This window comes from Polypterus senegalus, chromosome 1 (genome assembly GCF_016835505.1).
Source record: "Polypterus senegalus isolate Bchr_013 chromosome 1, ASM1683550v1, whole genome shotgun sequence".
Taxonomy (NCBI): domain Eukaryota; kingdom Metazoa; phylum Chordata; class Cladistia; order Polypteriformes; family Polypteridae; genus Polypterus; species Polypterus senegalus.
The window spans coordinates 43408537-43422285 of NC_053154.1; the positions used below are offsets into that span (position 1 = coordinate 43408537).

Sequence of the window (13749 nt, forward strand, 5' to 3'; positions counted from 1 at the left end):
GAACTAGAACTACATACCGGTGCAATTTCACTAGTATATTATATAGTTTGAGCATAAAAATCCATTGATTTTTATTCAACAGTTTTTACAATGTAACCTAACATTTTATTCACATTTTAAATGGGTGTCACGGTGGTGCAGTGGGTAGCGCTGCTGCCTCGCAGTTAGGAGATCCAGGTTCGCTTCCTGAGTCCACCCTCTGTGGAGTTTGCATGTTCTCTCTGTGTCTGCGCGGGTTTACTCCTGGTACTCTGGTTTCCTCCCACAGTCCAAAGACATGCAGGTTAGGTGCACTGGCGATTCTAAATTGTCCTTTGTGTGTGTGCGCCCTGCGGTGGGCTAGCGCCCTGCCTGGGGTTTGTTCCTGCATTGCACCCTGTGTTGGCTGGGATTGGCTCCAGCGGACCCCTGTGACCCTCTAGTTAGGATATTGCGGGTTGGATAATGGATGGATAAACCTTTAAATAATTTTTAGAGGTTAGTTTCTAAATAACTGCGTCTCTTATACAGTATTAGTAATTGGCATTCTTTTTGCCCACAGATAACACATTGAACTGAAAAGATCACTGTATAAGAAAATTTAAAAAAAAACACATAATTCTGACATAGAGGAATACCTAAAACTATAGGAAGGGATCAAAAAAAGCATTTGAAACGTCAAAGGAGAAACCAAAATAAATATTGCTAGTGAAGCCAAAACAAACAGTAAGCAGTTTTTATAGTAATACTCCAGTAAAAAGATGATAAAAGAGAATTTAAGAAACCTTTAGGACACGAATGTGAAAATCAGAAGGAAATGGCAAATGAATTGAACAGATATTTCACCCATTTATTTATTAAGGAAGAAATAATTGGAATGCCTCATGCAGTAAAAACAAACTCTGAGTTCATAGATTTTAAAACAGAAGAGTTCAATGTGCTTCATGCCCTCAATATTGTTGAAGGTTAATAAAACTCCTGCACCTGATGGGATTTTACCAATTGTATTGAAATAAATAAAATATGTAATCTATAAATCCTTATTATGCATATTTCAGCAGTCACTTCAGAAAGGAGATGTACCTGAGGGTTGGAAAATTGTAAATGTGACTCCAGAAGGGAGACAAAGTGGATCTTAGTAATTACAGACCAATTAGTTTTACTTCTGTGCCATACAAAATTATGGAAACTATAATAAGAAATAAATTAGAAAATTACCTAATCACAAATAATATTATACATAGCAGCATGGGCTTATGAGAGGAAGGTCCTGCCACACCAGTGTTTTAGATTTTTTTGAAGAAGCAACTGGAATCCATCCAACCATAATCCAACCCGCTATATCCTAACTACAGGGTCACGGAGGTCTGCTGAAGTCAATCCCAGCCAACACAGGGCGCAAGGCAGGAATCAAACCCCGGGCAGGGCTCCAGCCCACCGCAGAGCAACTGGAATAGTTGACAAAAACAAAGCATACAACATAATTTACCTAGACTTTCAAAAAGCAATTTGATACAGTCCCACAACAAAGGCTAATTCTGAAACTAGAAGCTGCAGGCATCAAAAGTGAATCACTATTTGGTTAACCTGCACGAGAAAAAAAACACAGATAAAAGGACAAAGCTTCATATGGAGCAAGGTCATCAGTGGAGTACCTAAGGGGTCTGTCCTTGGACCATTACTTTTTCTGATTTAGATTAATGACAATAATTCTGGTGTAGTTAGTAAACTTGTGAAATGTGCACATGACACTAAAATTGGAGGCATGGCAGACACTGAGGATGAAGTAAAAAAAAAATCAAAAAGACCTGGACAACTTTCTGAATTGGGTTAATACCTGGAAAATTTAGTTTAACGTAAAATGAAGTGCAAAGTGCTACACATGGGCAAAAGGAATATAAATTATAAATACAAGATGGGAGACACTTTTAATTAGGAAGCAAGCTCTAAAATGGATTTAGGGAGGTTATTTATCTTCACAATGTTAATTCTTCCTGCTAAAGTAAGATGGAGGGTAGACAAACCAACCTTTGTTGAAAAAGAGCTTTATATTTGCTTGTGATGTTGACCCCTAGGTATTTAAACTGATCTGCAATGGTAAAAGGGATGGTATCCAATCTAATGTTGTTTGCTAGAGAATTCACTGGAAAGAGAACACTTTTGTTCAAATTAATTTCAAGTCCAGATATCTTTTGAAATTGTGCTAGTGCTGTTAGGGTTTTAGGCACAGAATTTTGTGGATTTGATGTATCCAGTACCATATCATCTGCATATAGTGATATTTTTTGTTCAGGTCCTTCTCTGAAAACCCCCTTTATCTGTGATGCATTTCGAAAGTAAACAGCCAGTGGCTAAATGGCAAATGCAAATAGCAGAGGTGACAAGGGGCATCTTTGTCTAGTATCGCATTCTAGTTTGAAATAATCTGAAATAATGCTGTTAATATAAACTGAAGCTTCTGGACTGCTATACAGTGGTTTGATCCATATGTTTGGGCCAAACCCAAATTTATGCAAAGTGGTAAACAGGTAATCCCATTCAACCATATCAAATGCTTTTTCAGCATCAAAAGGTAATTTGATCTCCGGAGTGTTAGACTTTATGGGTGAATATTACATTACATTACATTAAATCGGCATCAAAGATTGGAAGCCAAGTGTCTACCTTTATTAAATCTGGTTTGGTCTTGTGATATTACTAAAGGAAGCAGTTTCTCAATCCTTCAAGCTAGAGCTTTTGAGCAACATTCTTTCTGCTTAAGGGTAATACTCAAGGACATCAGTGTAAGTTAAGGGAAAGTATATTTAAAACTGAAGCCAGGAATCACATCTTTACGCAGAGGTGTGTGAATCTGGAGCAAATTACCAGAACATGGAGTTGAACCAGAAACCTCGACAACTTTTAAGAAGAATTTGGGTGAGATATTGAGGCATCTTAGCTATTAGCTAAACAAACAGACTTAATGGATTAAATAGTCTCTTCTCATTTATTAATTTTCTTATGTTCTTGTATAAGAATTGTTTTTTTGTTTTAATTTTGGCAAGTAAAATTTGTGATACTGGCATGTAGCTTTCAGGCAACAAAGATAGACCCAAGGCATGCGCAAAGTAAATATTTTATTCAGAATATATGCATGAATGAATCATAAATCTAAAAAAGCTGGCAATTTTGGGGCTTTCTCACTTCATTGTACTCCTTTTGTCTGTGAGGTGCTTTTGCTGACACCTCACATTACTTATAAGTATTCCTAGCGAAGCTAGACTGATTAAGTGCACCCTTCTCAAGGAAAGGGTACTTTCAGCTCCTGATTGATTATGTCTAACAATTACTGTGAACAAAATTTCTTGAGGGGATTCTTTAATTTGATGTCTTTACCATGCACAGTACAGGTATCGTAATGTATGTGAACAGTTTTATGATATTAAGTAGCTTGGTCATAAAAGCCTTTCTTAGATGCTGAAAGTTACGATGATTTTATTTTCCTTTTTGTGGCCTAAAGTTAATGCTGCCTGTATTTTAGAGTAAGACCTGGCAACATGTGACATTCCTTTAAATTCCGCTTTGTGATTTTTTAACCAGACGCCTCATACTTGATTTAATCACTCAGTGCCTTTTGAACCAATTTCATACCTAATAAGGACATAAAGATTCAGCCTTTTTTCATTATGTTAGGGGAGATACAATAGGAAAGTAAGTTCCATATATAGTCTCATCTGGGTTTCCTTAATGTAGATTCCTTTCTTTTGTAAATCCACTACATGTTTCAGAATGGCAGTTTCATTTAAGTTAGCCAGATTATCCTAAGAGAAGAAAGGATGTCACTGGATGTTTGTTTTACTTATCTGTTTCTGTTTTTTTCAGTGTAATGGGTTTATTTTTTAGATTTGTTCCCTTTAATTATATAAATGTTTTTCTTTCTGTAACATTTTATTTTCAAAATATTTGCACAAAGGCTCTTCTTAGTACTGTGTACTTGGTGTAATTAAATTAGACATTCTTCACTTGTAAATGTCATAATGCTTCAAAGGTTTAATTATTTATTTTGCAAATGAAGTGATTGAATTAGCAGTGAGTTACATACACTAATTTAGGTTATGACTGTGCTGAATAAAAATAGTTGAAATAAACAAAATGTAGATTTAAGTGACAGAGATTTCATGTTGGAATTTATAGCCTGAAATGTTGGAAGAGGTCAAATAACAAAACCTAAGCACCAAAACACAAATGTTAATCAAACTCATAATCAGAAACTAAAACAAACTTGTGCTCATACCTCCTTTTCACTTAACATTTCACCTAACATGCAGAATTAACCTGCTTCTTACAAAACAAGTCAGTTGCTGACAACTAAATTTTCTTTTAAATGCATCAGAATTCTGCACTCCTCTCACATACTGTATGTTCTACAAAGAAAAGCAGCACTCACCTTCTACACACCACTGCATCTTTTATGCACCCATTTGTAAAATACCATGCATTGAATTGAGTTTCTCACCACCCTGCAAACTCCAAAATTAAATGCATCCACTTCTTTCACACTTCCTGTGCCCACACCTCCAACCATCACCTTGGTCTTTCTTTAATTTTATTTATTGCCTTTCATTTCCAACTGAACTTTCAATTTGTTTGCCGTTAATACAAGTTCATTGGCATACAAGAGTTACCTTGAAAATCCTCCCATTACATAAATCTTGCTGCACAAGTGTGTGAACCATTCAGCTGCAGGACTATCTGTTGCCTACAACATTACCATCAATATTCCAGCTGGGTCTGCAGCTTTCACTGTCTTGACCTTTTTCAGTGGCTGTCTTTTTTGCCATCTGTTTTTACAACCTTGAACACATTTCTCTTTCTTATTTAGCAGCTAACTTGCCAACTGCCATCTTGCATTCTTGCACCAGATTTTCTGGCATTTTGCTTTGCTTCCTTATGGTTTGCCTTGTCACTTTCTGCCTTTTTTCCTACGCTCTTTATAGCATTTCTTCTTTCCTCAATTGCTATCTCAGCTTCAGCATTTTACCAGCATGTTTTGCTTATATCTTGTTGGCAGCCGGCTGTCTTATCTGTCCAGTGGGTATGTCCCTCTGGCATCACTTTTAGAACTTAAATTTGTAGCAGTAATGTCATAGTCTATGATAAAAAATAAATAAATGAGGAAGGAGCTTAATGGGTACCACTAAATTGCCAAAAATGATTACCGTAGATACTCGCGTATAAGTCGAAAAATTTATGCCTTAAAATTCATTCAAAAAACAGTGTTGACTTATCCGCGGGGCAACACAATTTTCCATAGAATTTCAGTAATGGCACAGTGCACAGTGCTTTTATTTAAAACAGTCAATCAAAATCAGTGTTCAAAGTAAACAGTGCAGTGATTCAAAAGAATTCTTCATTAAATAAATAATCCATAAAGCAAATGTGGAGGTTTAAAAATCAATAAAATAGAAAAACAATCCTTTAAAAACCCGGCCTAGCACCCAGGCTACCACACAGCTGCCAGCGAGCGCTTGTTCGCTCGCTCGCCCACTCGCACACCCTCTCTCTCCTGCTTTCTCCAGCCCCCTCCGTCTTTTTTTTTTTTTTTACTCCGTTTTTCCTTCCTCTCTAACTGACTCGCGCTTCTCTTTATATGCAGAGAGGACATAGAAGCTGCAGCACATTAACCACAGGAACAATCACAGATGTGGGCAGTCCCTCACCTGTGCACTAGATGAGAAACGGCCACACCGCAGATCGCCCTGCGGCTCGCTAAGTCGCGGGCGCAATGATTATTTATTTAAAAACTAAAACGCCCCTTGCTAAGAGATCTGTGGACCCATAACACCACATAAGCCTTTGTTGGAATTTCAAGCATCGGCTGGCAGGTGTACGCGGTTTATGAACAGATATGGGCTGTGCCTTCGTCAGCGAACAAAAATCGTGCAGAAGCTGCCGAAAGATGTAGAAGAAAAGGTCAGTTCCTTTCATAAATTTATTATCAAGCAAAGACAAAGGCATGACTTTGATCTCAGTAACATTGGTAACATGGATGAAACGCCAATGACATTTGATATGCCGGGGAATCGAACTGTAGCAGGTATTGGTGAGAAGAATGTACTTATTAAGACAACGGGCCATGAAAAAACCCAAGTTTTACCCTCGACTTATACGCGGCTCATAACAAATTTCGTAATTTTCGGCTTAAAAAATACACTCGACTTATCTGCGAGATCGACTAATACGCGAATATCTACGGTAATTTAAATTATCAGTTCATCCATTATCTAATGTGATTGTCAAGTTTAAATTATAGTGATTGAAAATAAACAAATTTAAAAATAAAAAGCTGACTGCAGACTTTCACAGGTGTATGAAGACTGTCATTTAATACCCTTTTTCATGTTATGAACAACAGTGAAGCTGATGTTTTGAGTTATAAAAGCTGAATCTCAAATGATTTTCATTTGTAAGCCAGTTGTACTAACAACTGATCATCTTCATAGTCATTTAAACTAGACCTTGCTGTAGTCTGTGATTGATGTGGCATTCATGATTCAGACATCTTGCCATGTGTCTTTTCAAAACATTTTTAGTATTATGGTTAAAAAAAAAGAATTGTGAAAGTGAACAAAATATTGAAAACCATTTGTTTGACATTGAAACTTTAAGTAATAATTGCTGGTAAAATAACATTCCTAAATAGTATTTACTAAAAGGAAAATGTCTTGGACTTTATTTTGATGATTTGTTTATTGTAAGGATTTGTTTTATTGTCTAAATTTATAAAAATTAATGTTTATGTCTGTTTGTATGTCTGTATCTCTGTTTGCGTTGTCAAGCTGTGAATGTTATCATTGAGAGTTGCATTATGCTGTTTGCTATGAGTTCCAGTGGGGCCGAATAGGCACATGCATCAATGTGTAAAGTTGTGGACACATTAAAAACTTTGCCTAAAAAATACAGAACAGATTAACCCCCCCCCCCTCAAAAAATTCCCATTTTGACAGTTTGCTCAGTCAGGTGACTCCATCTGTCTTTAACTTTTAATTCATGCTATTCAGAATTTCTAACGAACAGTATGCTTCTTATTGGAGAGACATTCTTGTTGATCAGAAGGACTTACTATAGAATACCACAAACTCCAAAGGCAAATAGCCATATCTTATGTTTAGAACATTTCCTGGATGTGGAGGAACAGTGGAGGTAGTGGGCCAATGGTTTAAGATGTGATAACGTTATACCATTATAAGGTAGCCTGCTGGAAAATATGTTGAATTGACATATTGGCCAATTGCTGATGTAATCCCACCTCCACGTTGAATGCATCTGTCACTCCTACCACCGATCTCACCACTGTCACACTTCCCTCATGTATATCCTGTCCCACTCTTTCGTACTTCTCTGCCACTCCCGACTTCCACATACCATACCACAACTACTCTTGAGGCAGCCTGTCATATGCTTTCTCCAGGTCCACAAAGATGCAATGCAACTCCATCTGGCCTTCTCTGTATTTCTCCATCAACACCCTCAGAGCAAAAATCGCATCTGTGCTCTTTCCTGGCATGAAACCATACTGCTGCTCATTAATCATCACCAACCTTTTTAACCGAGCTTCCACTACTCTTCCCCAGAACTTCATGCTGTGGCTCATCAATTTTAACCCCCTGAAGTTACTATAGCTCTGAACATCTCCCTTATTCTTAAAAATCAGCACCAGTACACTTTTTCTCCACTCCTCAGGCATCCTCTCACTTTCCAAGATCCATTAAACAATCTGGTTAAAAACTCCACTACCATCTCTCCTAAACACCAAAATGCTTCCACAGGTATGTCATCTGGACCAGCGATCTTTCCATTCTTCATCCTCTTCATAGCTTTCCTTACTTCCTCCTTGCTTATCCGTTGCACTTCCTGATTCACTATCGCCACATCATCCAACCTTTTCTCTCTCTCTCATTCTCTTCATTCATCAGCCTCTCAAAGTACTTTTTCCATCTGCTCAACACACCCTCCTCGCTTGTGAGTACATTTCCATCTTTATCCTGTATCATCCTAACCTGCTGCACATCTTTCCCAGCTCTGTCACTCTGTCTAGCCAATCGGTACAGGTCCTTCTCTCCCTCCTTAGTGTCCAACCTCTTGTACAACTCATCATACTCCTTTTCTTTAGCCTTTGTGACTTCTCTCTTCACCTTGCGCCTTATCTCCTTGTACTCTTGTCTACTTTCTGGATCTTTCTGACTATCCCACTACTTCTTCACCAACCTCTTCCTCTGTATACTCTCCTGTACTTCCCCATTCCACCACCAGGTTTCCTTTTCCTCCTTCATCTGTCCAGATGTTATGGCAAGCACCCTTCTTGCTGTCATTCTTACTACTTCTGCTGTAGTTGCCCAGCTGTCTGGTAACTCTTCACTGCCACCCAAAGCCTGTCTAACCTCTTCCCTGAACTCAACCTTGTAGTCTTCTTTTTTCAACTTCCACCATTTGATCCTTAGATCTGCCCTCACTCTCCTCCTCCTCTTCTTCATCTCCAGCGTCATCCTACAGACCACCATCCTATGCTGCTTAACTACACTTTCCCCTGCCACCACTTTTCAGTCTTCAATCTCCCTCAAAATCACCCTCCTGCATAACATGTAATCTACCGGTGTACATCTTCCTCCACTCTTGTACGTAACCCTATGTTCCTCCCTCTTCTTAAAATAAAAATTCACCACAGCCATGTCCATCCTTTTGGCAAAATCCACAATCCTCTGACCTTCTTCATTCCTGTGCTTGACATCATACCTACCCATCACCTCCTCATCTTCTCTTGTTCCCTTCACCAACATGTCCACTGAAATCCGCTCCAATCACCACTCTGTCCCTTAGGTACAGTGTCCCATCACTTTATCCAAAACACTCCAGAAATCATCTTTCTCATCCATCACACACCCACACGGGGCATATGAACTAACAACATTCATCATAGCACCTTCAATTTCAAGCTTTATAATCATTACTCTGTGTGACACCCTTTTTACCTCCAAAATACTCTTGACATACTGTTCCTTCAGAATAACCGCTACCCCATTTCTCCTCCCATTTACAACATGATAGAACAATTTAAATCCACCTCTGATTCACCTGACCTTACTCCCCGTCCATTTAGTCTCTTGTACACACAATACATTAACATTCCTTCTCACCATCACATCAGCTACCTCTCTCCCCTTACCAGTCATACAGCCATTCAAAGTTCCTACCCTCAGTTCCACTCTCTTTACCTTCCTCCTCTCCTCCTGCTTCCGGACACATCTCCCTTCTGTTCTTCTCCTTCTTTGGCCAACAGTAGCCCAATTTTCACCAGCACCTGGTTTACTAACAGTACTGGTTGATGCCTCGGTTTCCTGCAGGGCTCCATGGGAATTGGAGTTGGGTCCCTGCAGCTGGGACTCCTGAGCCCGTACAGGCAGCGTATTTGCAACACCTGAATTGCCGGAACTTGGCGATCAATCACCTTGAGCACTTCCAGGTGGACTATAAAAGGGCCCAGCAACCACCACTCAATGGCCAGAGTCGGGAGGAGGAGGACTACGCTTAGGGAAGGAGTGGTGGTGCAAAGGAGAAGAGTGCTTGTGTGTATTTGTACTGGGGACTGTGTTGTGCCTGTAGGGATTACGGGGAAGATGTGCCCCACAGGTGAAGAAAATAAAAAGTTTCTTTATTTTTATACATGTCTCCGGTGTGAGTCTGTGTTGGGTCAGGCACCTATATAGCGCCTTTTTACAATGTATACAGTAAAAACAAAATGTATTGACCAAGATGTGCTGAACTTTTATACATTGACAAAAATTTCATAGAATGGAAAAATTATTTTTAGCAAAATAAAGTTTTAAAATCTTCCATATGCAGCAGTGTAGTTTAATTAAGATATTCTTGCTAACTTTAATATACATCCTTTTACTTGACAGAAGTTTGCAATTGTTGATCAAAATGAATGGTTGGCTTGCTAAGCCACTTTTATATATCAGTCTGCTGACTTCACCACAGAAACTCTAGAGCTGGATTAGTTGTGATTTTGAATCGTCATCCTGGTTTAAAACCAGTTTATCTTAAGTGTTTTTTTTGTACGTTGCAGATGCTGCCAATTTATAAATTAGTTTGTGGAATAATTCTAGTACAGCCTGATCCCACTTGTTTCAGTTTCTTTTTTTTAAATCATACATCTTTCATTCTTTTAATCTTGGAAAATTGTGGCATGAGGGTCTTTGATGCATTTTTTACTACCTCATTGTTTTTGTTGAGCTTAATTAAATTCTAACATGAACATCCCACCGATTTTAATATTTCAGTTCTCCCCAGGATGTTTTCTTATATTTTCCAAATTTTTTGTTGACTCAGCTGCTACCACTGCAGGACAGAATAGAGAAGATAGATAGTCATATTACATTAATAAATGTATTAACCAGAATAGCAAATGACAAGTCTGCTAGTGGTGCATGTAGGGTTTACAGTATATGCAAACGTCAGCATGGCTCCCCACTGGTTACATATTGTTTCTTCTACTTTTCCCAGTTTTTCCCTTCATTGGATATTTTTGTTAATTTCATTCAGGCCTTTTCAACTGTCATCTTTAAATTTGCCAGTGTTAACCCTGACATTATTTAGGGGTTGTCAGCATAGCTGATTGCTTCTCACACCAGTACAGTCATTCAATGTCTTCTTTGACAATAAGTTGGTTCACTTTTACAGCAGTTTTTTTAGCATAAGCATGACATACTCTGGTCCTACCTATGACCACTTACCAGTGGGCACTTAACAAGGCATGTAACTCCTTCCTGTGCTGCTCACTATTAAAGGCATCCCTTCTCAGCGGCTAACATTATAGGAAAGAAGTGGCAGTCTACCCACACCAGTTTCCCTGTATTGACTATATTACTTCAACTGCCTAAGATGTTCAAACAAAATGTAATAGTTTAAAGAAAAGCTATATTTATATAGAAATATAAATTAATAATAGTAAATGAGAAGCAAAATATGGATTTTAAGTCTCTATGGCCATCCAAATACATCACTCCCTGCAGCTTAAATATAGATACTTTTAACAAAGATATGAAAGTGAAAGAACTACATCAGTAATAAATAGAAGTAGAACTGGATGGAGTCTCTCTGATGGAATGGAGTGTCCTCTCACACTTATGTTGACCATCCTTTATGCCAATATTCCCACGTGTGTTTTTAGACTTCATGATGCTACTCACTAATATATGGTTTAGCTTAGGTTAGGTAGTCCTTATTATCACTGAGAATGGCTGATCATTGTAATGACTGATAGCTTTACTCAAAAAAAAGCTTATTTTGTCTTTACCACAAAATATGTTTATATCCTCTCATTTCCCTAGAGGCATAGATCCATCCTCTTTAGCTCATGATTATAGACTAAACTGGTCCTTGTAACACAAAATGCTTAGACACAACAATGCAATCATAAATCAAGAAATATGCTGAGTTATGCTTAATAAGTAAAACATTCTGGAGTATGAATAGCAAAGTAAAAAGTTCTAGTTCATATACAGTTCGTCGCAGACAAGGCAGATTGCCTTGCTTTTAAATATACAGTAGTGTCAGCAGTAGCAAAATGATGATTGTCATCGTCATAACAAGAATAGACGGTAGGTGAATGCATTGTGACCAATGGGGAGGGCCTAAGTGCCACTCCTGGATCCAAAATGAATGCTAGATGAGCCAAATGGACAAAATAAAGTGTTTCATTATAGAACATTATAACAGAAGGAAAAAAGCCTATATTGCATACAATGGAAGCAAATATAAAATAACAAAATAAATCGTACAGTTCAACTGGAACTAACTAAAATAGGCCCTAGCCATCTTTCTTTCTGGTAGGGTGTTTGTAATTTTCTCCTACGTAACCATGTTATCAAAACTCTTTGCTCAGCCTTCAAAGTGTTTTGTATAATCTGGCCAATCAATAAGCCCTTGTCCATTATGTACCCAATTCCAAATTCACTACCACTATCTGTCAGGAATTCACTGGAGCACTGCCTCTAGTCCTTCCTTTTACCTGGTATTTGGCTTCACTATTTCTGTCAGGTGCATGCTGCCGGGCTACTCTAAAAGAGGTGTGCACAGTACTTCATCACAAACTCTTCTCTAGGAAAGGCTGAGAAGCTGAACCGTACTATATAGCTCCAATCCTGAAAGCACGGTTGACCACATGCACTCTTTGATTAATTAGATATCAAGACAAGACAAGCCCATTGAGACACAGTGGTAAATTAAGCCATTTTAGTGACAAGTCTATAAATCCAAAACAATGGTCAAAATATTAAGTAGAATGTCATGTGTTATAATCCAGTAGTTATGTGACAAAAGCTTTCAAAAGACAAATCCAAAGGCAAGGTCACAAAAATCCAAAAACAAAGCAAAAACGAAAAAAAAAACATAACAATATCCATACTCTAAAATGCTCAAAGGGAAGTCTATGGTAGTGGCTCAAACCCTACAAAGCAATATGCTTGAGTGAATCCAGAGTCCCACGTTTAAGTTCACAGCCCATTCGCCATGTGACTGCTGACTAAAATATGTTGCTGTACAACAGACTTTTGTGGGAGGAGTCTGAGGGAAAGACTGGGGTAGGATAAGACCAGTACATTCCTTCTACCATTCTTGTAATGGGCTTTTAAGCTTTGGCCAAAATCTACCTCTGAAACTGCTACAGTAATAATTTCCGGGATTAGGACTGGGTTGGGGATTTCCCTGGAGCTGTTCTCCTAGGACACTCTGCCTGACGATTTATGTCTCTGCAGCTGTCCTTTAAAGGGCTGGGTATAATAACAGCTCATTCTGTTCTTCTGTTCTGTTTCCCCTTTGTGTGGCTGTTTTAACTATTGTCTGACATATTGTAACTACAGAAGTATTCATTGTCTGTGCTATCTTTAAGTGGGTGATTTACCACTGACTGCTGTTCCAAAGTCATTGAAAAGATCTTTTTATACATGTTTTTTAATTTGCCTCCTATCTCAGTTTTTTACATTTTACATTGTCTTTAACAAGATACTTTAAAAAAAAACCAAAGAAACATTACAATAAATGTTTTACACAGCATATTTTACAAAATTCAGAATTATTAAAAAATGTAATTAATATGCCTGATTATATCATCATCATAGTATTATGAAGATTGTGGAAATTGTTATAGAACAGAGGCCATGGAAATTAAAAACAATAATACTAGTACATTTCAGATCATAATTCACTGGACATCAAACTTTCAAAAGTTTTGCCTCCAGAAAAATATTTGTCAATTATGATAGCTTAAAGCTGAACACAAATATAATTTCAGTTTGACTGTATTACATAGGTATTTGGCGAAATATAAAATTAACTTTTTTTGAATTTATTATGTTTAACTGCCTAATAATGCTGATACACTGCATTTGTTCAACTGAGGTAAAAATGTTTTTGTGCCCATTTTCATTTGTACTCAGCATCTGATGCATCCCAATTTGATGTCAAACAATAGTTTTTCAGTATTGATGGATTCCACTTGTCAATTTTTGCAATGTCCTGATGAGACTCTTTATCATGTTTGTCACTGGCTGCACCAAGATTAGCAGGGAAGGAGTCCAAGTGTGAATGCAGGAAATTTAACTTTAGCGACATGTCACACTTAATTGTTTTGTAAGTTTAAAGCCTGTTGTCAACCAGCTGGATGCAGTTGGGTGCTCTATAGTTGCCAAGAAAAGTCTCAGCAACATACTTGAATGCCGTCCAGGTAGTAAT

The 13749-nt window shown here is 37.9% G+C and overlaps 1 protein-coding gene across 1 annotated transcript in view; it reads left to right on the plus strand.

Annotated features, from left to right (window-relative positions):
• Positions 1 to 13749, plus strand: part of dennd2b (DENN domain containing 2B) — a 419955-nt gene that overhangs the window by 340160 nt on the left and 66046 nt on the right. The window lies entirely within an intron of this gene.